Genomic DNA, 25,242 nt, shown 5'->3' with positions numbered 1-25,242 from the left:
ACAATACAACCATCAACCTCATTGTGTTGCAACTTTCTGTTTATAAATTTAAAAATCATAATCACCCTCAGAAATCCACCCAAGACATCTGTGTATGGTATTCATTCTCCCAAGAGACCGCAGATGGCATCATACATTTTATTCGCTAACTTAAACCCACTGTCTTTGAGAATATCACACTTTTTTCCTTCACCCTAGAAGCACTCTACCAGATTCACCCCTAGACCAATAGTTGTTTCACACCATAGACATTCCCACTCTCTCTAGAACGGACTAAAATATTGACCCCGTAAAAGATCAAGAAAATGACCCATAGACTATCCAACTACAGAACCATCACCACTTCACATTCCTAAGCAAAATATTATGAAGTGTACTTAAAATGCAGAAGTGCTCCTAAAATGTAAAGCCATAGAGCCATAGTGCAAAGGGTACCTGCATTATAGGCAGGATTGTTTATGTGCAAGAAATGTAAATGTAAATGAATTTATATAGCGCAAATCACCTAGTGGTTTCTAAGCGCTTGCTTAGGGAACCCGTCCTGGTATTCCCCTGTGAGATAACCCCTGCAGGGTATCCGCAAGGTGAAAGCCAGGCATCCCGCCACGAGGGGCCATTGTGGAGATTAAGCAAGCTATTGCCCAGAGTCGCAGAGTGTGAACCCATGAATCGAGTAGGCCCCGGAGCGAGAATTGTCAAGTCCATGGACATTTTTAGGACTCAAGGCCAAGCCGGGAATTGAACCCTGGTCCCGGGCTGACCTCTGCTTCCAGGTCTGCCTCCTCTAACCAGTGAGCCACACTTCTCCACAAGAAAGGAACACATTCTGCACAAAAACAATACTTAAAGGCATATTGTTCTTTCTAGGTGTTCTGCAGAATGCAGCAGACTTGGAAAGAGGAAGTAACCTTGTGAAATAAAAATATTTCTCCTCATTATGCCTGTAGGTTAGGCGCACCGCTTTGACACAAACCCTAGTCAAACAAGTCTTTGTAAATCTAGGTCTGCATCAAAATACATGGGTGCAAGGGACCTCTCATGCCCAAGCCATGTAACAGTTACTACTATGTATTCCCTTCTATTACTTTGTATTTAGTAGACCATGCATCGCCACACAAAATTGCCTTGTGTGGCTTACTAAATGCCAACAATGATTTTGCATTTGGCCTGCACCACAAAAGTGACAAACCCTTGACACAAATCACAGTAAATCTGCACCCGGATGTCCATAATATTCTTAAAACTGACCCAGACAAAACATAGTCTGCCTTTGGTTTTGATGGAGTATAGAAACCATCAATCTGATGATTGTACAAAAACATGAACTTAGGTGCTGTTAACCAATAGTCTCAACCATGATGAAAAGTGTCCCTCTGATTGACTTCCAACTCTCCATTAAAGATCCTCTGATTTGGAATTTTCACACAGTCTGGGATTGTGTGTCCATGCTTCGAGAAATGAAGGCTCGCAGGCAGAGTATTGCATGTGAGGTATGGCCTATGGCACTTGTAACAAGGTGGGCGGGATATCAGCCTTGCATGTGTCCCTGAATTCTTATAGGTTTCAGTTAAATGCACTCTACATGCCAGTGCTTGGATTATCAAAGGAGTAAAAGAGGTACAACCACATAGACCTCTAACTATGCACAAGCCTACCTCTCAAGAAAACTATCTCAATAGGCTAGTGCAACACAAGAAGTTGCAAAGTTGCTAAACTTGAAGTCAAAGAGTGTAAAAGAGAAAACTCATCCCTCTGAATAGAATCCTGACTATCATAAACAAGGCAATACTTCTGACTACTAAGCCTATGAAGAGAAATCCCCTAATCCCTTCCTGTAGCCCTAAACCCGTTTCCTGAAAGTGTTCAAATTGTTCCCTACCGACTCTAACATGAAAAGCACTCCTTTGCTTCCCCTTAACACAAGGATACAGCTCCCATTGGTGCACCAAGTACAGTGGAAACGGGGCCTGTGGAATTAGCGGGGTCTGCTACACCCTCATTATTACTGTGTTTCACTACCTAAACGTGGATTATTGGGGCCATATTAGCTTCTTGCAATAGGGCTCGAAATACCCATGCTATATTTACGGGCTGGGAGCAATTTCTCTTTTTACCAATAACGTATCTGTAATGTTTGCTCTCATTGATGATTCCAAAATCTCTCAGTTTCATTTCCCAAATGAAGATGTTGAATTTGCCTTATTCTATTCCATACAAATTATCTATTTATCTATAATGCGGCACAAAAGGGTGGTTAATTTTTAAAATCTTTATATTACAAAAAATCTTGACAATGTGCAATGTGTGTAAAAATGATACAGTTTATCAGTTAATCTCCCGAGGCAAGTAAAATGTTGAAAGCAAGTCATGTTTGTTTCGTCGTGAACTCCCAGGGTACAAAATCAAATAGAATCAAGCTTGTATATGTAAAAAGTGTTATGATCCTGACACTGTATTTAATAGATTTATGACTGGGAAATGTTATCCTTTCTCACCCTGTGGCCAGGAGGCCGTACAATGTCACTCCAACCCACTGCAAAGGCTATCCTGCCTCAGTGGAGGCCACCATTAACAAAGAGTGGTGGGATGTGTGCGAGGAGTGTGAGGGCTAGGTTGGGGTGGGAGCGTGCTGGGGGGTGCTTATTAATAATAATTGCAAAAAAATTTACCTTTAGCCACTGGCTGCCTTTAGCGTACCGTTCACCGCCTCGCCTCTTGCTGGGTCCCAGCAGCCCCTGGGACAGACTCCCATCCAATCCCAGTGCGGAAGAGAAGCACGGGTATTGCAGTGGCGTAACAAACCTTGAGAGGGCCCCCCTGCAGGGTACGTGAAGGGGCCCCCTCCGGACTCAATCTAGAGCACCCCAGCAGAAGTGCCTGAGCACGCCGGAAAGATGGTCTGCTGAGGTCATGGAGTCTGTGGGGTTTCTCCAGTCCAGCTGCTGAATGCAGCTGGGCTGGAGAAACCTAAGTGTGCATGTGTGTTTTGGTTTGCGTGAGACGGCCGGCCAAACACATATGCTAGCTTATGGACTGCACAAGCACTCGTCCTCCCCCATCGCCTCCCTGCACGAGCCGCCTCAGAGCCGGCAAACAAAAAATAAAACAATGCTAGAACATCTTTTTACTTTGTTTTCTGGCTCTGCACCAGCCAGTGGAGCAACGCTCCTCTGCCATTGCTGAGGAGCTGCTGCTCTCCTGCCTTTTAAATAGCCTGTATGTGAGTGACATATCTGAGTCAATACTAGGGCTAATAATGAGGGAGAGGGATTTAGACGTCACTATAGCCAGGGACAGAAGGGGTACAATGCTTTTAGAACAATATATGTACTGTTCTGAATTAAAAGATACCACTTAAAGACAGGAGTGTTAGAGTAAAGGGTCTAACCAATTATTGTCAATCTTCAATGGAGAGGCCAAAATTACAACATTGTAATAACTACTGGTCTCTTCAATAGCATTTCATTAAATTGTTTTTGAACAGTCCCTTTGGCGGTATCCCATACCCCTTGACAGCAAACAAAGTCAATATATTCAAAAAAGCAATTCTTCCACTGGTGGAGCAACCCCTGCCTACTATTCCTTTGCCAGAGTAAATTCCGCTTAATGATTCCCCACTGATAGAATATCCTGCAGCAGAGAATTTATCACTTCTTCAACATATCAGGAGATTTTCCATTAACTTCGCTTTTCACCCTGACAGAGTTCCCCTTTTAGGAGCTTTGGCTGTGTCACTGGCTTGTAGTCAGTATGGGCTGAAGATTGTGGGGGGATCATTAGAACTCTCTAGGCATTCACCCAAACCTGGAGATTGTGTGTACCCATTCAGCAATACGGATGAGAGAACAAATTCCCAGACACTATAGGGACGTAGTAGAGGTTAGGCAAGGCTGGTGTACTGTAAAAATTCAAAACGGTTACTTCAAGGTGAGAGCTGTGAACTGTGCAGTGGTGTTCTTATAGAGGATATCATTGGGTATAAGAGGGAATGTCCAGGGTGTGTGTGTGAGTCTGAGAGGAAACAATTGGCAGTTCCACGTACAAACATTAGACTGTCACCTGTCTGAGCATCTTCGAATAATAGCTGAAGACGGTCTGAGATTCTTCAGAGACAATTTCATGACACTCAGGGAGGGCACACAAAGGCATGACCTAATTCTGTGTGGTGTGGCATTTGCCATGAATCTGGAAGATTGATTTATTCATTATCATGTGCATGAGCCTGAACAGTGACCTCAACAAGTCTTTCCAATGATGAAGTGGGAGAGGAGTTTCGGGAGGTCCATGGTCTCAAGATGGCAGTTGAGAATTAAAGGGTGACTGAACCACGTAGGCCCCACATGTCAGAATTATGGAGTGCATGTGCATTTTCTAAATGAAAAGAAGAGATTAGGCAATAGTTATATCTTGTACAGAGCGAACTAATCCCCTTGTAGTTCAATAGAGGGAAACTGAGTAAATGGTTTAATTTGACAGAGACTTCAGTAAAACACTTAACAATCTGAATAACATGTAAATATTAGGAATACCTACTGCGATATAGACATCCCCTTTGCTGGAAGAGATCACTTAGCACTAGAATTTTGTTTGGTTGAGTTCAGGTAACCGTGTACACTCACAGATTATGCACAGCTAACCTTTGGAGGAGACAATGCAGGGGTATTTGAGTAATGGCATAGCAGAATAATCACTAGAGGAGTAGGACTGGGAATGTAAATGTAAATGTAGTTGAGCTTATATAGCGCACAGCTACCCGCAGTGGGTGTCCCGGCGCTTGCTTAGGGAACCCGTCCTGATATTCCCCTGTGTGATAGCCCCAGCGGGTATCCACAAGGTGAAAGTCAGGCATCCCGCCGCGAGGGGCCGTTGTGGAGATTAAGCAAGCTATTGCCCAGAGTCGCAGAGTGTGAACCCGTGAGTCGAGAAGGCACCGGAGCGAGAATTATCGAGTCCGTGGAATGTTTAGCCCAAGACCCGCCGAGGCGGGGAATTGAACCCTGGTCCAGGACCGATCTCAGCTTCCGGGTCTGCCACCTCTAACCCCTGAGCCACACTTCTCCACCGGAATGTGAGTAGATCAGACAACTGAGAAATTAATGTTTTCCCAATGCAATATACCTACAGACCAGTGTTACACATTGGGAGCTCCTAACATTCAGATGTGCAGGTAACTAAGATCAGGTTTCCTGTTTGAGGGGGGATCAGTTTGGATCTCATGCGATTAATTGAAAATCTTATCATATCACGAGGGACAGTTATGTTGTGCCATTTCACCTCAGTGGAGTAAAAGAATGATGCAGTAATCACAAGGTATCCAAGAGTACCTACAAGTTGAAGAGGTATAGTGGCTGTTCTTTCAATAAAGTCAATGCATTCTGATATAATGAGCAGCACTATTGATCTGAAACTATATATTTGGGTTTACAGACATAACACATTGATCACCTAGCCCTGCCTGCTTAAGACTGTATTTACATATATGTTAGGCAGAGACAACCAACGTCATGTGCAAGAAATACATAGGAATTGGGCTACTTGTGTACTAAATACTGAGAGGGTTAAAATGCATGTTAGATTGACTGATTTTGCTTATTTCATGAGTGTGATAGTCACATTAACATGTGGCAGAATCAGGACAACAAAGGGATCAGGCAAACTAAGTTGAGGAACCTAAAGGCTGCACTGACGCCAGTCACCGTACGGTACACCGACAAACTAGCAAATCTAGTAGGTATAGGTGATAAACTTGAACAAACATGCAGAAGAACTAACTCCAAGTCCAACAAGGTAAATTGTAAAATCCACAGTAGTCGCTATCACAAAGCTGTCAAACCTGCTAGGAAACATTTCTATAAAAGGTGTATGACTGCAGCCAAGAACACAATGTTTGATTTTTTTAAATTTCTTTGAAGATAACTCCAATCTGGACAACCTGAAAAGTTAACCCATTGTCTCACACCAACTTTGCAAAGGCCTCTTCTTATACTTTTTGGAATCAAGGATTGCCAAGATTTATGAGGTCATTACCAAAGATGCTAGATGATAACTTTCTCCTCCCCACTCTTTCCTCCCTATGTGTTCAATTCAGTCTTTTTGAACCTCTGAACTTGAACAAAATGGTATATATGGCCCAAAATATCAAGAGGCCAAACAGTCCAGTTAACTATGGCTAGCACACTGGATAAATAAGACTCCTTCCTGTCACTAATCAGAATTTAGATCAGGAAGAGGAACAGAATCAACATCAATGAGCAACTGAGAAGAATTCTTATTGACCATGGATGAGCACCAATTAGTGGATTTGATTCTGTCTGATCTATCAGATGTCTAGTATATGGTTACTTACTAGATCAACTTAAATATTTGAAAAATTGGACTTCAGTGTCAGGCACAGCTCTGGACAGGAGTGTCTCATTCTTTTCCAATGGAAACCATCAAATCAGGATTGCTGCATTTGAATCTAACTGGAGACCAGTTACAATTGCTTTGCTCCAAAACTCGCCCCTATTCACTGTTCAGCTTATACATGCTCCATCACGTTAAGGTCCTACCCCACCTCTAATTCCAGATGTATGCAGATGGCTCTGATATATTTTTATGGCAACAGAGAAATTAGGATTACAAAAGTAAGAATATGGCAAGATGCTTGAAAGACATATTTTGGTAGCTGAAGGACAGCGTTGGGCATCTTAACCGGACCAAAACCTGAGATCCTTAGCTCAAATCCAAAAACACAAAGCGAAAACTTTGGGAATACTATTTGGTTCTGAAAGGTCCTTCATTCCACAGATTAAATCTATCCTTGCTAAGCAGAACATGCCCCTGTCCAATGACGTCATCAACGCCACAAGAGCCTTAGTCCTGTCCAGATTTGAATTCTTGCCACATTGACTTCAACATTTTTCACAAGCAAAAGTGGTTTTGGTCCAGGGACCAAATGCAAGACTTCTAAATGGAGTGGGCCTCAGAATACAAATAATCTCAGTCTGGCTCTCCTTAAATTTTAGATGATGGTTGAACATCCAGCATTCTACCTGTTTCAAACAGGTGCACAGTTTAGTAGCCATGTCATCTAGATCATTAGAAATCTATAAAATGATCTGAGTGTCAATTGCATACATGAACAGATCAAATACAGGAGATTTGTATTTGTATTTGTATTTGTAATTTGGATGTACTGAGTACAAATATTCACTCACTCTGGGGTTTCTTGGTGATAAAACATGTGGAATAACAAATGGCCACAACCAGTTGGATAGGTGACCCACAAATACATTTTGAAGCAATACCCCGGTCTTCAAGCATTTCTTGGCTCTGTGAAAATCCGGTTCATCCTTAAGAAAGTTGGGAAACAAGTTCCAGGCTTAAGCAACCACATCAGATAAGGTACAAGTGCCAACAGTCTTGCCGTGAAGCTTAGGGGTCACCAGACTTTAGTGGGAAGCTGATCTCAGTGTGTGAGAAGGAAGGTACATTGTGAAATGAGTACTGAGATTGTATCTATCTGGGTAATAGACCATCGTAAGGACTAAACAGAGAGATTAGAACACAATTTTCTCCTTTACAGGTAGGCAGTTCAGTTACACAAAGATTAGAGAAATGCTAGCTGTAAAGTTATGTGTACATGGGAGCTTTCTCATAAGGTAGACAAGGTGAATGGCATTACAATAATCCAAAAGGGAAACAATTAATGCATTGAGAATTGAAACCTGAGAAGCACAAATAAACAGGTAGAGCACACATTTTAAACAGTGTAGTTGATATAGACAGGATTTGACCACAGAATACACTTGGCTGACCAAGATATAGCGCCCAGACAGGAGGGCCAAGTGTTAGATTGCAGAGGTGTGGAAGTCACAGAAGTTCAAAAAATCTCTGTTTTGGAACCACTAAGTCTGATATGATTGGTATATATCCAGTGATGAACACTGGTTAAACAATCTAGCAAATTTATTGAAGCAGTGGTGCAATTATTCTCATATCTAGCAATAATATGGGTATCATCTTCATAAAGAAAAAATCTCAGTACAAATGCTTCAATAAAGGGGGCCAGAGGCATTAGGTACAAAGTAAAAAGAAGTGGTGAGAGAACGGAATACTGAGGTACACCACAAGTGCACAGCCTAGAGACTGATTTAAATGGGGCCAGTCTGAATCATAAGGATTTGTTTGTTCAAACATCTTTGAGCCAGTGTAAGGCTGTGCCACAAATTCCAAGATCATCAAGCATCGTAAGAAGAATTGTATTGTTGACAGTGTTGTAAGTTGTTGTTAGATCCAAAAGTCTCAGCAGCATATTTACAAGCCCATATCGCCACCACACCGTCACTTTCAGTGACATTGTGGTGGCGATAGGGGGTTTGCCTTATTAATGTGGCTTAACACTGCCTTGTAAATAAGGCACCCTTTCGTGCTTTACTCAGCATGAAAGGAGAGGGCAATTGATTTTGACGCTGGCCCCTATTTACAAGGGTGACATAAATAGGAAGCAGCGCCAAAATTAAGACCAGGAAAAACCTGGTCTTACCCAGACACAACGAGGAGAAATGCTTTATTTCTCCTTATTTATGCTGTTTTCATGCTGTTGTGCCTGTGCCTGTGCACACACAGAAACAGCAAATTGCCATTGATTGTGTATGTGCAGGAAGGTGACCATTCCTGCACATAAACAGTCACAAAAAATGACGCTTTGCAACTTCTATTTGTGCTGCATTAAGCAGCGCACATAGAAGTTTCAAAACACCATAAATGATTGTTTATGTGCCAAAAGGGAGACCTTCCTGCACATAAACAATAATTTCCTCCAAAACAGACACCCTTGCACTATGGTGCGAGGGTGCCTGCATTGGCGCTAGGCAGCTGAACTAAGCACCATCACTAGGGGAAACCCAGGGATTCATCGCATTCTTGTGAATACTACACATCCCTCCATTTTCAGAATCAAGAAGTGTGGCGTTAGCAATGTTTGCTTATGCCAGGCTTCTCCATTCTGTGGTAAATATGCACCTCGATGAGGTAGGAGTATTTGAGTCTGCTGATAGTCTTAGATCATCCAGCACTGACACAATAGTAAGTTCAGTACTCTGGCCAGGGTGAAAACTCCTCTGAGCTGAATGAAGAAGGTCGTTATTACAGACAAAACCAGAGAGTTGATGAAACACCGATTTCTCCAACACTTACTAACAAAAGGCAATAGGGGCTGAGACAGATCTACAGTTTGCTAGTACTTCAGGGCCCAAGTCGGGCTACTTCAGCAATAGACAAACTGATGCCATTTTCTGGGACAGAAAGTCTATCTGCCTGATTCAAAAAGGTAACATGCATTTTCAACTAATTTATACTTTTGAGTAAGTTTATTACTTTTTGCTTGCTCACAAAATCAAAGTGTAAGTTACTATTATAAAAACAGTAGTACATACAGCACCTTACATGGCTAACCACAGATACTGCGACACCCTACCACAGAAATTAACGGAGTTAGGGAAAACAGATAAAAACTCCCAGGAAATGTTGTTAAATTAATTTAAATCATTTAAAATAGTTAAAAGTATAAATAATAAAATCTAGTATTAAAATATATAAACAAATATCGAATGTTTATTATTCAACTCTACAATATTTTAATGTTCTATTTTAAATTGTAAAATATTTTTATTAAAATATAACTAAATTAATTGTAACTAAGTCTGTACATCATATTCAATCATGATTTATGCATAACAACAAACATTCGTGGGAATTTATTTTTTAAATGAAAATTGTAAAATAATGTAATACATTCATGTTAGAACTGGGGGTCTCTAGTTGGCAATGGTATACACCTTTGACCAAATAGGCACCCTTGCTTCTAAGTCAGGGAAAGGGGATTACATTACTGGATAACCCCTGCTCACCCCCTTTGTTGCTTGGCACGAGCAGACAGGCTTATCTCAGAAGCAGTGTGTGAAGCATTTGTGAATGCATACAGTAATACAGTGAAAACACTACAGATGGACATTACACAGGATTTATAAAAATATGTATTCTTTAGATAGACTGAACACAAGAACAAAAACGACAAAAATCCACAATACTGTACTTAAAATAGACTTAAAGATGGTAGAAGTAACTTAATTCAAGTTGATGTTGAATGCAACAAAGTTCTCACAAAAGTACCTGGATGCGTAACGCAAAACAAACAAAAAGGAAAGGTGATGCGTCTGTTCCTTGCTTCGGGGGAGACGATGCGTCGCGCCCCAATGCTTGCTCAGAGTAGGGGATGCGTCTTGGTCCTTACCGGAGAGGAGGTGATGCGTGTATTCTCGTGATGTGTTACGGTTGCGATGCAACAAGATGGCACCTCGATGCGATGCGACTATCCGGTGCAATGCGATGAGATGGCGCCCTTGATGCAATGACGTGAAGACGATGCGTGCATGCCCGACGTCCGTGCAGTGAACTCTGTACTTTTGAGCCACGACAGGCCCTGCGACGCGCTTCTCCGGTGATGCGACGGCGATCCTTGCAGTGGCGATACGCTTCTCCGGCGATGCGACAACAACAGCTGCGGCAGCGACACGCTTCTTCCCGTTGAGTCACGCTTCCAGCTCCCAGCGACACGCAGGCTTCTGCAGATAGAATTCTCAGCAAGGAATTCAGAGGGGAGCTGGTGGTGAAATCTTGTAGCCCCGAGACTTAAGCAGGAGGCAAGCACAAGTTCAAGCCCTTGGAGAAATATTCTGAAAGATGATGAAAGTTCTTTAAAAGTTCCTTTTCCTTTCCTTGGCAATGAAGAGACCCCGGCAGGCTAACCCAGCAAACAGCACACTGGCAGATGGGCAATCCAAACTCCTGCAGCTTTCTTGGTTCTTCTACTTAGCAAAAGGTGTGTCTTGTTCCCAGAGTGATCTAAAGTCTTGGGTCTGGGCCCCCATATTTATACTCATATTGTTCTCTGAAGGCAGAGAGACCTTTGCCTAGTCCAAACCAGTTCTGGTTAGTCCAGGAGCACTTTGTTGACAAGACCCCTTCTTTCCTTTCACAGTGTGGGCCAGGGACATCAGACATACCACTGGAGGTGGAGCCAACATTGTGGAGGGAAGGCACAGCCCTATCAAGGTCCCAGGTGCAACTCCTCCCACCCATCTACCTGCAGATCTCTCTAGTCAGCCCTGTGCTGACTCACCCTGTCTCCTGGAATCCCTCAGCTCCTGTCACTCAAATTCCAGACAAGGAATACACAACCTAGTAGAGTCAGTCTTGGATAGTTAGGGAAGAAAATACCTACTTTCTAAAAGTGGCATTTTCAAACACAGAACGTTAAAACCAACTTCCTTAAAAGATGTATTTTATCATTTTGAGTTCAGGCATACTAAACTCGAATTTCTACCGAATTCCCTAAGTCAGTTAGGATTATAAGATGTTATAATCAAACTGCCCATGCTGCCCTATTGGGGAACAGGTAGCCTGCAATAGTGAAAAACAAAAATGGCTGTAATTCACTATTAGGACATGCCACACACACCAGGGCATGTCCTACCTTATACTTACAATGCACCATGCCCTTAGGCCTACCCTAGGGGTGTCTGATATGAAGAAAAGGGAAGGTTTAGGGACTGGCAAGTGGGTGCACTTGCCAAGTCAACATGGAAGTCACAGACTGCACACAGGCCCTGCAATCGCAGGCCTGAGACACACTTTACAAGTTGGTTCTGTGGGTGGCACAACCAGTGCTGCAAGACCACCAGCAGCATGTGATTTACAAGCCCTGGGCATACATGGTGCACTGTACAAGTAAATACAAATAACCTAATCATGGAGTCACTAATTAGTACATCAGTTTAATATAGAGAGCCCTTACACTGTGACACCGAATAGCAGTGGCACAGTGCCCAAAGCATCTAACCAGCAAAACAGATCAAAAACAGAGGAGGTAATCAGTAAAAAATGGAAGGGAGTCTCACGCCAATGATACCAGGTCTAACAATTCATATTACTTGAAGATTTATTTCTAATTTAAGTTATTAGTGCTGTAGCATTTTCTTTATTTTTCACTACATTTAAAATAAATATTTAAAATTAATTTACATTTCTATGTAACACAAAAATAATTGTAATAACTTTTTAAAGCCTAAATAACTTTTGTATGTTTTCCTATATAAGGTGAAAAGCAGAGTCTTGTAGGGTAAAGTACAGGGTAAATACTTGATTTCCATGAGGTATTTTCTTTCTTTTACCACTATTCCTAGAGCCATGCGTGACTTTCATCAGGGATTTTCCTCCAGTCACTTACCATTACTACAATGTGAGTTACTGTGAGGATATTTAACTTTAATGATTGGAGATGTTTTGCTTGCAGAGTCGGTATACGTTTGCTTGGCTCAGGTGCTTTCTCAATGCTGGCTTCCAAAAAACTGTGTGACAACTTTGCCATTTTTTCTGGAATGACAAGATCAACAAGATATAGCTCTCACCGGTCACCAACTACAACCCCCCCACCGATAGAAGCACCTCTGGGACATATTACATTGCACCCAAACCTCCCACCAAACCCTGGTCACTCTTCCGCCCCATTCAGGAATTAGAGATAGTCAAATTGATCTCCACCTCCAATCCGTCATCTCACGTCCTAGATCCTTTACCCCCCAAATGACCAAAAAGCTAAAACTCTCCTTAGCACCGCTCTGGTGCAAGATCATAAACAGTTTCCTGAAAAGCGGAATCATTCCTGACAACCTGAAAGTTGGACAAGTCACGCCACTACTGAAAAAAACCTGGCCCTGTCATAAAGGACCTGAATAATTTTAGACCGGGTTCCAACTTACCTGTTCTTTCCAAAATCCTGGAAAAATGCGTACTTCAACAACTAGCCCATCACATGGATAGCATCAAACTCCTAGATTCACACTAGCCCGGTTTCAGAAAAGGCTGCAGCACTGAAACCACGATCCTCAATGTCATTGACAACATTCTCACTTGATTCGGACCATTGCTGTTTCCTCATTCTCCTAGACATATCAGCAGCATTTAACACGGTGGATCACAATATTCTCATCAAGGCCTTCCAAAAAAGGGCCGGACTTGACAAGGTGGTCCTTCACTGGTTCTCCTCCTTCCTACACAACCGCCCCCAAAGAATCAAAATCAAAAACTGTAAGTTCGACCTACTCCCAGTCAGCAGGGGAGTCCCCTAGGGCTCAGTGCTCTCCCCGCAACTTTTCAACATTTACATGGAACCCCTCAACACCCTACCCAAAAAAGCCAATATTCTCTTCCATCTGTATGCAGACGATACTCAGATCTATTTGGAAACCTCCTCCATCAAAGACATTCAAAGACTTAACAACACAAGCAACACCTGCGTAGGCGGGGACCACCGAGGCTCCAAATTCTAAGCCCGTTGAAAATTCTTCACACAGACCCAGTCGCCGGGCACGATGGTGTGATCTGGGTCTGTGGAGGCCTCCGGCAGAACACTCTGTACCTGTTGACGAATAACACTTAATTTAGTAGTCAAATCGTGCAGATAGTCAATTAGCATAGGATATGGTATGTCTGAGTATCTTTTGGGATGGGGAACACCCCAAACATTAGCTGCGCGTCCGAATACCACCTCATATGGGCTAAGTCCCATACGAGAGTGCACAGTAGTTCTGGTTGACAAAAGAGCTAGGGGCAAGGCATCAGGCCAAGCAAGACCTGTACTGGCTTGAATCTTCGCCAGCTTAAGCTTGAGCGTACCATTGTAACACTCAACCAAACCCGCTGACTGTGGATGGTTTGCCGCATGGAATTTTTGTTTGATTCCGAGACCAGAACATACTTTCTGCATTATCTGGCCTACGAATTCACAACAATGCAATGTTTAACCACATTTTCTGCACATTTCGGAATTCCTTCATTCTGCCATACCAGAGCCAAGAGCTTACATTTGCCTTTTGCACTAATGTGAGCTGGGCCATGAGCCATAGTCACGACCGGCAACACATAAGCGTCCGGTAATAACCATTGCTGATGTTCCGACAACTCTGTCCAACAACCCGTTGGATCTAACATTCCTGTCCTTTCTTTCCACAAACTCAATTCTTTCTCAGTGGCTTCTCCCTGAATCGTTTTCACACTCTCAATCGTATCTTCACACATTCCAATTTCCCTCACCCAATTTGCAGGGCCTGCCACATACATTTGACTAGTGGTGTTTCTAGCTGTAGTTTTCGCTACCTCGTCTGCAAACGCATTTCGGCGACCCACATCATCTGTGATTTTCTTATGTGCGCTGCACTTTATGATCGCTATCTGTGCTGGTAAAGTAAGTGACTCAAGAAGATCAGTCACCAACTGACCATGCTGAATCTTTGTCCCGTGAGAGGTAAAAAATCCTCTATCCCTCCATAACTTTCCAAAACTATGCGCAACACCGAACTCATACTGACTATCCGTGTACACATTCACTCTCTTTCCCTTCGACAGCACATATGCTCAAGTCAAAGCTATTATTTCAGCTGCTTGGGCTGAATTATGTCCAATACGTGCCGTCTCAACAATAGTGCATAAGGTGGTGACAACATAGGCAGAAGTGGTATCTCCATTTGGAAGCTTAAAACAAGAACCGTCCACCCATAGGATCCCGTTGGGTCCTCGAGCGGAGTGTCCTTTAAATCAATCCTCCTCTTTGTTTCTTCTTCTGTTCGAAGAAAACAGTCATACTTTTCCTGATCGTCTTTCTCATCTGGGAGTGGCAACAGTGTAGCTGGATTTAGCGTGTTACATCTTTTGATATGTATATGACAAACGAGCACTCGTGAGATGTTGCGTCTTAGTTCTATTTAACATGGTATCCACTGCATGTGGAACCATAACAATGAGTGTGTTATCTAATACTAATCCGGCAGACTGTCTAATAGAAATTGCGGCAGCTGCTGTAGTTCTAAGATAACTGGGCAAAGCTTTAGCTACTGGGTCTAATGTAGCGGAGAAATAGGTACATGTGCTTTGCTTATCTCCGAATTGCTGTGTCAAGACTGACAACGCGCAACCTTCTCTCTCATGAACGTACAATGTAAAGGCCTTACTATAATCTGGGGTACCCAACACTGGAGCGGAACACAGGGCAGTACGTAGATCAACAAAACTGTTCTGACATTTATCCGTCCAAGGGAGCGGATGGGGCGTATCTTTCAACGTTAATGCCACCAATGGTTTCGCCAAGAGAGAAAAATTGGGAATCCATTGTCTACAGTAGGAAGTAATACCTAAAAAGGCACGTACTTCTCTCTGTGTGGTGGGTGCAGATATCTGTGAAATAGCATGAATACATTCTGGGGTCAATCGCCTTCCCTCCTTCGACAAGAGATGACCTAAATAGGTCACTTCTTGTTGGACATACTGTAACTTGGAGGGCAATACTTTATGATACAGAACAGCCAGATGATGCAACATCGCAACTGTCACACTCCTACACAAAGCTTCCGTATAAGCAGCCACCAGCAAATCATCCACATACTGAACAAGCGTAGCACCTGGAGGCAAAGGAAAAGTATCAAGTTGACATTTAGGAGCTTTACTGTAAATAGAGGGACTTTCACAATAGCCTTGAGGAGCTCTCTTAAAGCGAAAACTTCGGCCACCTAAAGAGAAACCAAATATATCCCTACTCTACTCAGCAATGGGAATGCTAAAGAAAGCATTCTTAAGATCGATCACTGAAAACTAAGCAGCCGAAGCAGAAATCATTGTCAATACGGTTGTAATGTCCGGAACAACAGGAAACTGTGGTACCACTATTTTGTTGACTTCCCTTAAATCAATAACAAATCTATAGACAGGAGGCTGTGAAGGATCCGTCCTCTTAAGGACCGGAAGAACAGGGCTATTACAGACATTGCCTCTAGTCTCTTCGACCACACCTTTCTGAATGAAGTCATCAGCAATAGCCAATAATGCTCTCTCTTCATCACTAGAAATACGATATTGAGGAATGCGCGGCTTTCAAACATTATCTTTGACTGTGATGACGTACGGTGGGATCGCAAGATGACCCACGTCATTCGGACCCGTGGCCCAAAGACTTTCTGGGAGAGAACGTAACTCAGGTGGAACCTTGTCCCGAGATAAATACATAGGACACATCAATCTTTTTCCCAATGTGAAATGCACACCAGAAGGGGAACAATACAATGTCGCATGCAATCTTTTTAACAAATCTAAACCCAATAAATTCTCACCACAACCAGTTGTCAGAATCAGTGGAACTTCCAAATCATAAGGACCAATCGAAACAGGTAAGGGGCAAGAGACCGGATTACAAACTGGAGCACCAGAAAATCCCACAGAAGTATTTATTAAGCTAGACAAAGGGGCTCCAGGGAGTTTAGAATGAATGATCAAACTTCTTATCGCACCAGTATCCAAAAGAAACGGTTCTGAAACACCCATGGCATTGACAGTAACATACGGCCCATCTTGATCTACTGGAATCGACACAACTCTCTCACTTTGTCCTTGGCTGTCCTATTCGGTCTGAAAATTGTCAGCCCTTTCTTCAACGAAGTAATCATCGTTGTAATACTGCGTAGACGGAACTGCCTGCTGGTAAAAATAATTTGAGGTAGATGGGACACGAGAACGCTGCTCCTGAGAGGGCGCACCTCGTCCTCTTCCCCTAGATCCTGTCTGAAAATTCCCACGACCTCAAGAAGCAGACATCCCATTATTACGCTGTAATAAGACTGGAATATTACTTTTGAAATGTCCTTCCTCCCTACAATATGCACATTGATTAGGACCTAATGATGGTCTTGGCGAAAAAATACTCAGGTTTTTGCAACAGTCTCTGAAACTGTGGAGGTTGCTGAAACTGAATGTTTTGCTGATGCTGATTCGAACGAGGCAGATACGCATCTTGTAAAAGAGCTTTAGTTTTCAAATCCTTATTTTTCTTCTCTTGCTTCTCCTTCTCCTCCTTATCCCTATTCTCATAATACTGTGCAGTAGCCAATATTTTGGCAGGAGAAGAGACAGCCCATGCACTTTCAGAACTCTTCAATTTATTCGACAATTCGGGGGGAGCAAATTATATACAAACTTGTCCACAAACAATTGCTGACCACCCTCTACACTCAAATCCTGACTGGTATGGTCTATAAACGTTTCTTCAAAACGAGTGAAAAAGTCCGAGACACTTTCATCTTTCTTTTGCTTACACGCGGCCAACTTATCCCAATTTACTCGTACCGCCGGCATCATTGTCTGCATTAACTCAATTATTCTACCTGGGAGAGCCGTAATCAAATCCTCGGGTTTTGCACCACCCACCTGATTCACATCCGCAGCTCTAATAGCAGCCCAATCACCACCCAATTCAGCCAAATGATCTTCCCTACGAATTTCTGCCCATCTACCTTGCGGAACAACATTTCTAAATAACATATCAATGTCGGCCAAATTCATAATACAAGCATCAACTGTTTGGGACAATTCTTTGTAATATCCAGCTGGATTTTTACCGGGGTCAGGAGGAGTTTGCTTAAGCGCCAATACTTCAGACCTCTTCCAGGGTTCGTGAACCCATATACGCTGGAAATGAGCAGGGACAGCAGGTGGACCAACCACTGTGTCTCTCCATACGGGAGGGACTTCACGCATCGGATAATTCTTGATGCCCTTTTTATTGATGGGATCAACCTCGGAAAAGGACAGGGATAGAAACATTGTTCGAAACGCAATGAGTCTAGTTACCGCCTCCTCAACTCGATGCCCTACAATAAAACCTTTGTCGAAATCACCTTGTAATTTCAGGAGGTCTGAAGGGACTGTATCTAACTTCATATCTTCCCAACCTCTAATAAGAGTTTGACACATAATGTTGAAAACATATCTCTGTGTGGGCTCCCCCCATTGATGAAAACAATTCATAATATCATCAGTACTATATTCTGGTCCATGCTCAATCCATTTGCGAGAGAGAGAACCCAAAGCTGCTTTCTCGTCCGCAAAAGGAAGCTGACAACCAGATTGTCATCTAGAAAAAGCAGGAGACATTTTTAGAGACCTAACAAAAGGAGAAAAGACATTTGTAACATCAACTGCTATCCTCCTCTGTGAAATAGGAGAATCCCTCAAAAGAATAGGAGGTATTACAGATGTAGAAGGTAATGGAGACTGAGACATAGCATGCTGAAGAACAGGAGCGGGAGAAGGCGGGGGCTGGAGTACAAGCTGCGAGGACAGAGCAGAAGTAGACGAGGAAGCATTAAGGGACTGAGCTGGTTGCTGGACAATCGGTAATGAGCAACCACTTGTTGAGCAACAGGAGGGGGTAACCGAGGTGCATTCGCATTCTGAACATAGGGCGGAGGTGAATTCAATAAACAAGTTATTAAGGAATCTTCTTCTAATTCCCTACTCTTATCTGAAGAGGAAGTGGGCAACATCGGATAGCATCTATCTATCGCCATACGATGTTGTCTCTCTGATATCTCCATTGCATCATCTACTTTGTTATCTTTAACCTGCTGGGCAGCCTGAAGGACTGACATGTCTTGTGCTTTCTTATCCTTTTTCGTTTGATTGATTTCTTTCTGTTTGGCTTCTTTACGCTAGAGGCGAAAGGAGTCAAACATAGCCGGCCGGGCTTTTCTTCTGAACAGAATTGTTTCCAAATTATCTAATATAGCGGGTTCGAAGCTACCATTCTGGGGCCAACTCAAAACTCCACTATTTTTCGTATATCGGACCCATGTCTCGTTAAGGGTAATGGGACCAATACCATGTTTCGAATAGAGATCATAAGTCGGAGTTCCAACCGGAGGAATCAGACATGACTCCTCCAACTGGGAATCCCTTGTACAACCAAACAGCAAAATGTTTTGAACTTACTCAGCCCAGGCATCGTTACTTCTCTAGACTGATCACAAACAACAAGGGGTATAGATCAGTGAAACAGTACAATCGTACTTACCCCTTGGCTTCAGCTATTGCAATATCTGAACAGAGACTAAGAATAAAAACAAAACAAAGGTCTGTGGGAGCGACCCACCAAATACTTAACTAAAAATCGTTCTGCGCCAGCGAAGGTCCGTCTATCGTCTCGCTCTACCAAAACTTCAGAAGGGTCCAAGGCAGGGCGACAGTCAGGGCAGCAGTCGTCAGCAGCCGTCGGAGAGGAGTAGCCACGCCATCAAAGACCATCGGTCCACTTTCGACATGCAGGGGTCGATCACGTGGTGCGCTTCCTCCGGAGTTTTCTTGCGGGGCTCCTCACGACCCTCGGGCTCAACCGCTACCACTGAAGTCGCCACACGTTGGGCGCCAGTATGAGAACCACAGCCTTAAGGCCCGGTGGTGCAGGGTACGCCTAAAATCCCAGAGATTCACCTGCCTAGTCAAAACAGAGACACGGACTCTTTGTCTGGCATAGAAGATGGCATTTATTAGCTGCAGCTAGTACAGTGGTCTTAGAAGTCGTCAGTACAACGAGGTTCAAAAGAGACTGCCACTTAACTCCGTGGCGCACAGGTTTATATATCATACAGCACAATGCAAAAATGCAATCACACACGAGTATGAGCTATAAGCGAATGTTACAGACAATATTTTAAAGCCAAAGCAACTCAAGGTCCCGGTTCTGTTTGTCATTCAACCCTTTAAGTAAATCACAAGTGAATCCGCACAATTCGGTTTACTAGCAGAGAAAACACAGCTGTGTGTCGCCGAAGGACAGTCGAGAAACAGGAGAATGCATGAGATGTGTAGCAAAGGACAGCAGATAAGATAACTTAAAGGAAACAATGGTGTGAAATGACATGTTGTCCGGACGGAGATTAATCAGCTCAGACAGTAATTAGTGTACTCAGGCAGACCCTGACACTCGTTAGTAAACATGGGCGAGGAAGCCGCCTGACACGCAAAGCAGAAACGACAAAAACATCGCGTTCGCCGAGCTGCCTGAGTGAGGGCAACACAAAATGGCGGCAATCTCAAAATGGAGGCTGAGCACGAACGAATTCGTGATTTTACAGAACCTCAGACCTTGTTCTGTGTGTTTGGGTTCGGTTAGTGTGTCCTATTCTAAGGTCTATCCTTTTCAGTGAGTAATTAAGGGTCTTGATCCTTATTTATTTCAATGGCCAAATGGAGAAGTTCCTTCAGGTTTAATAATTTCCAAACTGGATTAGTGAGATGTTCTAGTCTATGCGTTCAGACTGTGTTTCACTTTTTAATTTGGTATATTAGGTGGTATATTATGCTAGGACCGTTTTCTGTGCAGAGGCCTTTGTACATATAATGATGGTTAGTCATATTATTAGACTAATCCTGTAAAAGAATTGCTTCATTAAATAATATGAATTTTTTTTTTATATGTGATATTTGTGATTTTATAATGGTTAAGTTAAGTATTCTCATATTTATTTTGCTGCCCTGCTCTTTTGAATGTAGCACTGTAATGGGAAGTGTTTTTCTTATCTATGACATAACTGTGTGCTGGATAAATTGATATATGTTACACTTACGTTGTTAAATTTGATTGACAATTGTTCTTGGAATAAGCTCATAGAATGTTTCAATCTGTTAGGACCCCGTTGACTGATTTATGGGTTTTGTATATATGCCGACCTTTGTTTGGTTTTGCAGGTTATATTGGCATGTCACTCAAGACTGTTGGCTTCTAGGATACTTGGAAAGGTGTTAATTTCAGTTTGTTACAATTTTATCAGCACTAGTTATAGGAACATGTTATCCACATCATGACCTGGAGATGACTCTGATGAATTAATACAATGTATTTGAAAAGTATTATAAAGCACAAACTTGATCCAAAAAAGAGTATCAGAGCAATGTACATCAGAAAAGGATAGGATTCGTCACTAAGCAAGTAAACATCCTAAACATTTGTAGTGAACTAACCCCAATACAATAAAACCAAACATGAGGAACATGTAGCAAGAACATAAGTTGCATCCTGAAAATGTCTCAAACAAACGAGATATCCATGTTTTCTCTCGGTTATAAAAAGATTAGTTGTATTGTCTTCAGGACAGTTGTTGCAGCTGGGTATTCAGGAGGAGTCCTTTGACTTGTATTATGAATGAGGAGGTTGAAGGGCTGGAACGGATGTGGGGCAGAAGAGCATTCCAAATTCTTGGGGCCAGATCGAGAAGGCTCAGTTGTATGTTCTTTTCCTTTGAATTTGTGGAGCTTCTTAGGGACTGAGATATACCAGAAAGTTTGAGCTTTTTTGCCAAGTAAGTGGGAGTATTTTAGTGGATCGCTTTGTGCGTCAGGCAGGCAATCTTGAACCTAATCCGATCTTTGAGCGATAGCCAGATGAATTAAGTCATGCGTGATGTGTTCATGTTTTCAGAGCCTGTGATGAGTCTGAAAGAAAATTTCAGAGTGGCCCTTAGGGGGTCAGTCTAGCTTTGGGCAGCCCAGTCAAGGTCACAATTCCATATGCCACATGGGAGATCACTAGGGGTTGGGCTGCAAGTTGTACAATTATTAATATTGTTATTATATAAGTTTTATATATTGCTAGCTATACGCGTATGTGTCAGAGCACTTTACATTGATCTTGAAAAAATACAAAAACCCAGTCATGCAATGAACAAAAGAGGCGAGAGTTCAATAGAATAATGGTTCTCATCAAAGTTGCTTGTAGAGTGACCAACACTAGAGACACAATTCGAGAGGGTCTAAGAGTCAGAAAAGCAAATGAACTGCAGCTTCATACAGAGGGTCTAGGTCTGATCAAGTGATATTTTACTAAGATCCGTAAACTAGGAGTAAAAGTATTTGTTGAGGAGGAGGAGAAGTTTCAGGTTTCTCTTGAAGCAAGGGAAGGAAGGGTTTCATTGAGGGTCACACAGTAAGGAGTTGCATCTGCTTGGAGCATTTCTGGAAAAGAGGGAAACTTTGTTGCTGTCTTTTTTAGAATCGGAGGTAGGAGCAGAAGAGCTAAGGAGCTTCTCATTGCTCTAGTAGATCCTGCTTTTGACAGCTTGTTCTCTAAGTAATTAGGTGAATGAGAGTGAAGGGCTTTGTGGATGATACATGCAGTCTTGTAGGTGCATCTTCCTTCAATGGGAAGCCAGTTGAGGCTCCTGAGTGCAGGAGTGATGTGTGCAAACTGTTTAATGTCTGCGATTAGCTGGCTGCCATGTTAAGAACTGATTTCAGGTGGGCAAGGTGAGTTTTTGAAGTCCCAGTGAGAATTGCATTACCATAGTCTAGTTTAGAGAGGAACAAAGATTGTACCACAGTCTTGAAATCATCGGCGGAATGAAAGGTTTACGTTTCTTGAGGTTTTTGAGTGTGTACATCACTACTTTTTCTGTATTCTTGATGTGCTCTTTCGTTGACATGTTGTTGTCCAGGAAGAAGCCAAGGGATTTTACGGAGTTGGTTAGAGTGAGAGAGCAGTTTAAAGCATTAAGGTGGATGAGGCATTTGTGCACTGGAAGGTGGTTACTTTTGGGGGAGAAAATAATTTCTTCTTTTTTCATGGGGTTTAGCTTTAAGTGATTAGCGTAGAACCAGGATTGTAACTTGTTCAGTGTGTCGTTGAGATGTCGAATGTCACTGGGAGATTTGATTTTGTAGTAAAGTTGAGTGTCATCAGCATATAAGTGGTATTAGATCCCTGCCTGTTTCAAGATGAACGTTAAGGGTTCCATAAAGAGATTGAAAAGGGAGGGGGATTGAATAGAGAACTGAGGCACGCCAAGATGGATCCAAGTGGGTTTAGACAGGGGGAGCGGAGACTTGTAAGAAGGATTGCTTAATTTTTGCTACTTTGTCAGAAATAAGTTCGCGATTTCTACACTGTTCATTTGTGGCAATTATAGCAAGAGGGGGTGCTGATGTTGTTTCTTGTTTAACAATGTTAAAGAGCTCCTTAGGTCTGTTTTTTGCACGGTCCAGTTGGTTGTAGAAGGATGTATGACGTTAAAACGCATACTTTTACCACGTTGTAGAAGAAGGATGTAGAAGAAGGATGCTTTTTCTCTAAAGATGAGTTTTTTGTATGACAGCCTTGCTGTTCTAAGTAGTGCTAGGTTCTTAATTGAGGGGTTTTGTCTCCAAGTCCTTTCTGCTTGTCTGAGTTTTCTTCTTTTGCTGTTGAGATCAGAGTTAAACCAAGCTTTTAATTTTGAAGATCTTAATTTTTTTACTTTAGGTGGGGCCACTTGGTCCAGAACATCCAATATTGATGAGTTGTAGTGTGAAGTGAGCTCTTCTGCAGTAGACAGGAGAGCAAGACACTGTAGTTGATCACAAATGTTGGATTCAAGTTCAAGAATTGGGACTTGTTTGATATATCTGGTTAACAGCTTAGGTTTCTTAATGACATCAGGGCGAGATCTGGTTGGGGTATTGATGTTGAAAAGAATTAGATGGTGGTCAGACCAGTCAATAGGTGAGATGGAGCTAATGGAGATAAGGTAATTTTCACTATCATCATGTAAAGGGTGGAGCCCTTGATGTGAGTTGGTTTCTTACAGAGTTCATTTAGGCCATTAATTTCCAAGAGGTTTGTGAGTAGTCGGGTTGAGGTGTCTTTGGATTGTTCCAATGGATGTTTAAGTCTCCCAAGAACACATCCTTCATGTCTGTTAGGGCGAACCAAGCAATTATGTCTGAGAACTCTTCTGCAAAGAGGTCTCGTTCATCAGGAGGATGGTAGATGGTGTGGAATTTGATAGGATGGGCACCTTGTTTATAAGTTCCACCGACAAATTTGAAGGTTGAGTATTCAGCCTAATTTAAAGTAGAGAGTTGAATTCCTATTTTGTGAATTATGGCTTGTCCCCCACCCAATCTGTCTAATGATGGTGTACCCGGTTGGGGTTAGCAGGTCAAGTATAGGGGTGGAGTGGTCATTAAGCCAGAAATCTGTGAGGAAAGCAAAATCCATTGCTTCTCTGATGAATAGATTCAGCTATATCAGTAGCATGCTTTGCTGCTGATCTACAGTTAAGGAGCATGCAAGAGAGAGGGCAAGGCTTATACTTAGAGGAAGGACGAGTTTGAATGGTGAAGATTTAAGCTGGGGGTCTGGGCTCATTTATAAAAGGGGGTTATCTATTTGTGCTGAAAATTACTGGGATGGTGGATGGGTGTTGGGGAGATTTAGTCAGGTGCTTCGTAATGTAGGATTATCTGAGAGCAGTGGCCTCAAGTTATGAAAGGGTGCGTTGGGCACGATGGGGTCTGTGGGCAAAATGAGTTAAAAGAGTGAAGGGCCAGGTGATATAATGCGAGACTTAGGGGGGTCCACCAGTGAGTAGGGATACTTTTGTACTCTCCGGGTGTCATGTCTGGGTAGCTTGGTCTGTTTAGAGATATCCTGTCTTAGGTGACCTATGTCATTAGCCAGGTAGTCAAGTTTCTGTTTCAAGCGGGACAAGATCTGAGTGAAAGTGTTTTTGACACAATCATTAGTGCACAAAGGAAGATGTGAGTCAAGTCCTTGGGGACGCTGAGCAGATCGTGCTTTAATATGTGTGAGTTCCTTATCATTGGGACTAGGTTTGTGGTTAGCCTGTATGAGTTGAGTAGGGAAGTTGATGGTAGGGAGGGGTGCGTGGGTTATGGGTATAGGAGTAGCCAGTTTTGCAATGAGGTCCATGATGCTAGGATGGAGGTGCTAGGAGATTGCTGGTTGGGGTGAGTAGAGATTTAGCCCCACCGGAAGACGTATGTGTGCTCTGGGTGTTGACTGGGGAGGTAACGATAATTTTCAGGTCACTGGGAAGCTCTAGGCCGGAAGGTGAATTGGAGGGTGGAAGAATATTGGGCGGCTCAGGGGGGTGAGTCAAAGATCGTGGGAGTGAAGTCAAATGATCCAGAACACCCTGTGGAGGTAGTGGTTTGAAAAATGACAGAAAGTGATGATCGAAAAAGGAGAGGTGAAGGTTGGTCACTTGTATAAGTGTGTTACCTGTCTTGAAAAAGGAATCAACTATTTCACCTCTAAAAGAAGAGAAGGGGTCGTCATCAGTTTTGTTCGATAGGGTATCTTGATGGTCTTTGTCTCTTGCAGGAGAAGAAGGAAGATGTTTTTCCATTTTGTCCGGCGTTTGGAATAGAAGACACAATTAGTGTTCTTGGTGCCATTGGACAAATTATGGTAGGTATCCGCAAATAGAGTTTAAGGGTTTTTATTCAGAATTTTGTGTTTGAGATTTTTCTTCCCATTCTTTGAGATATTTATAGGCTAATCGATCGTCCATGAGTTAGGACCATATCTGATCAGTGTTGTGT

The sequence above is a fragment of the Lissotriton vulgaris genome, chromosome 3_1 (assembly GCF_964263255.1).
Source record: "Lissotriton vulgaris chromosome 3_1, aLisVul1.2, whole genome shotgun sequence".
Taxonomy (NCBI): Eukaryota; Metazoa; Chordata; class Amphibia; order Caudata; family Salamandridae; genus Lissotriton; species Lissotriton vulgaris.
This window is presented reverse-complemented; position numbering follows the sequence as displayed.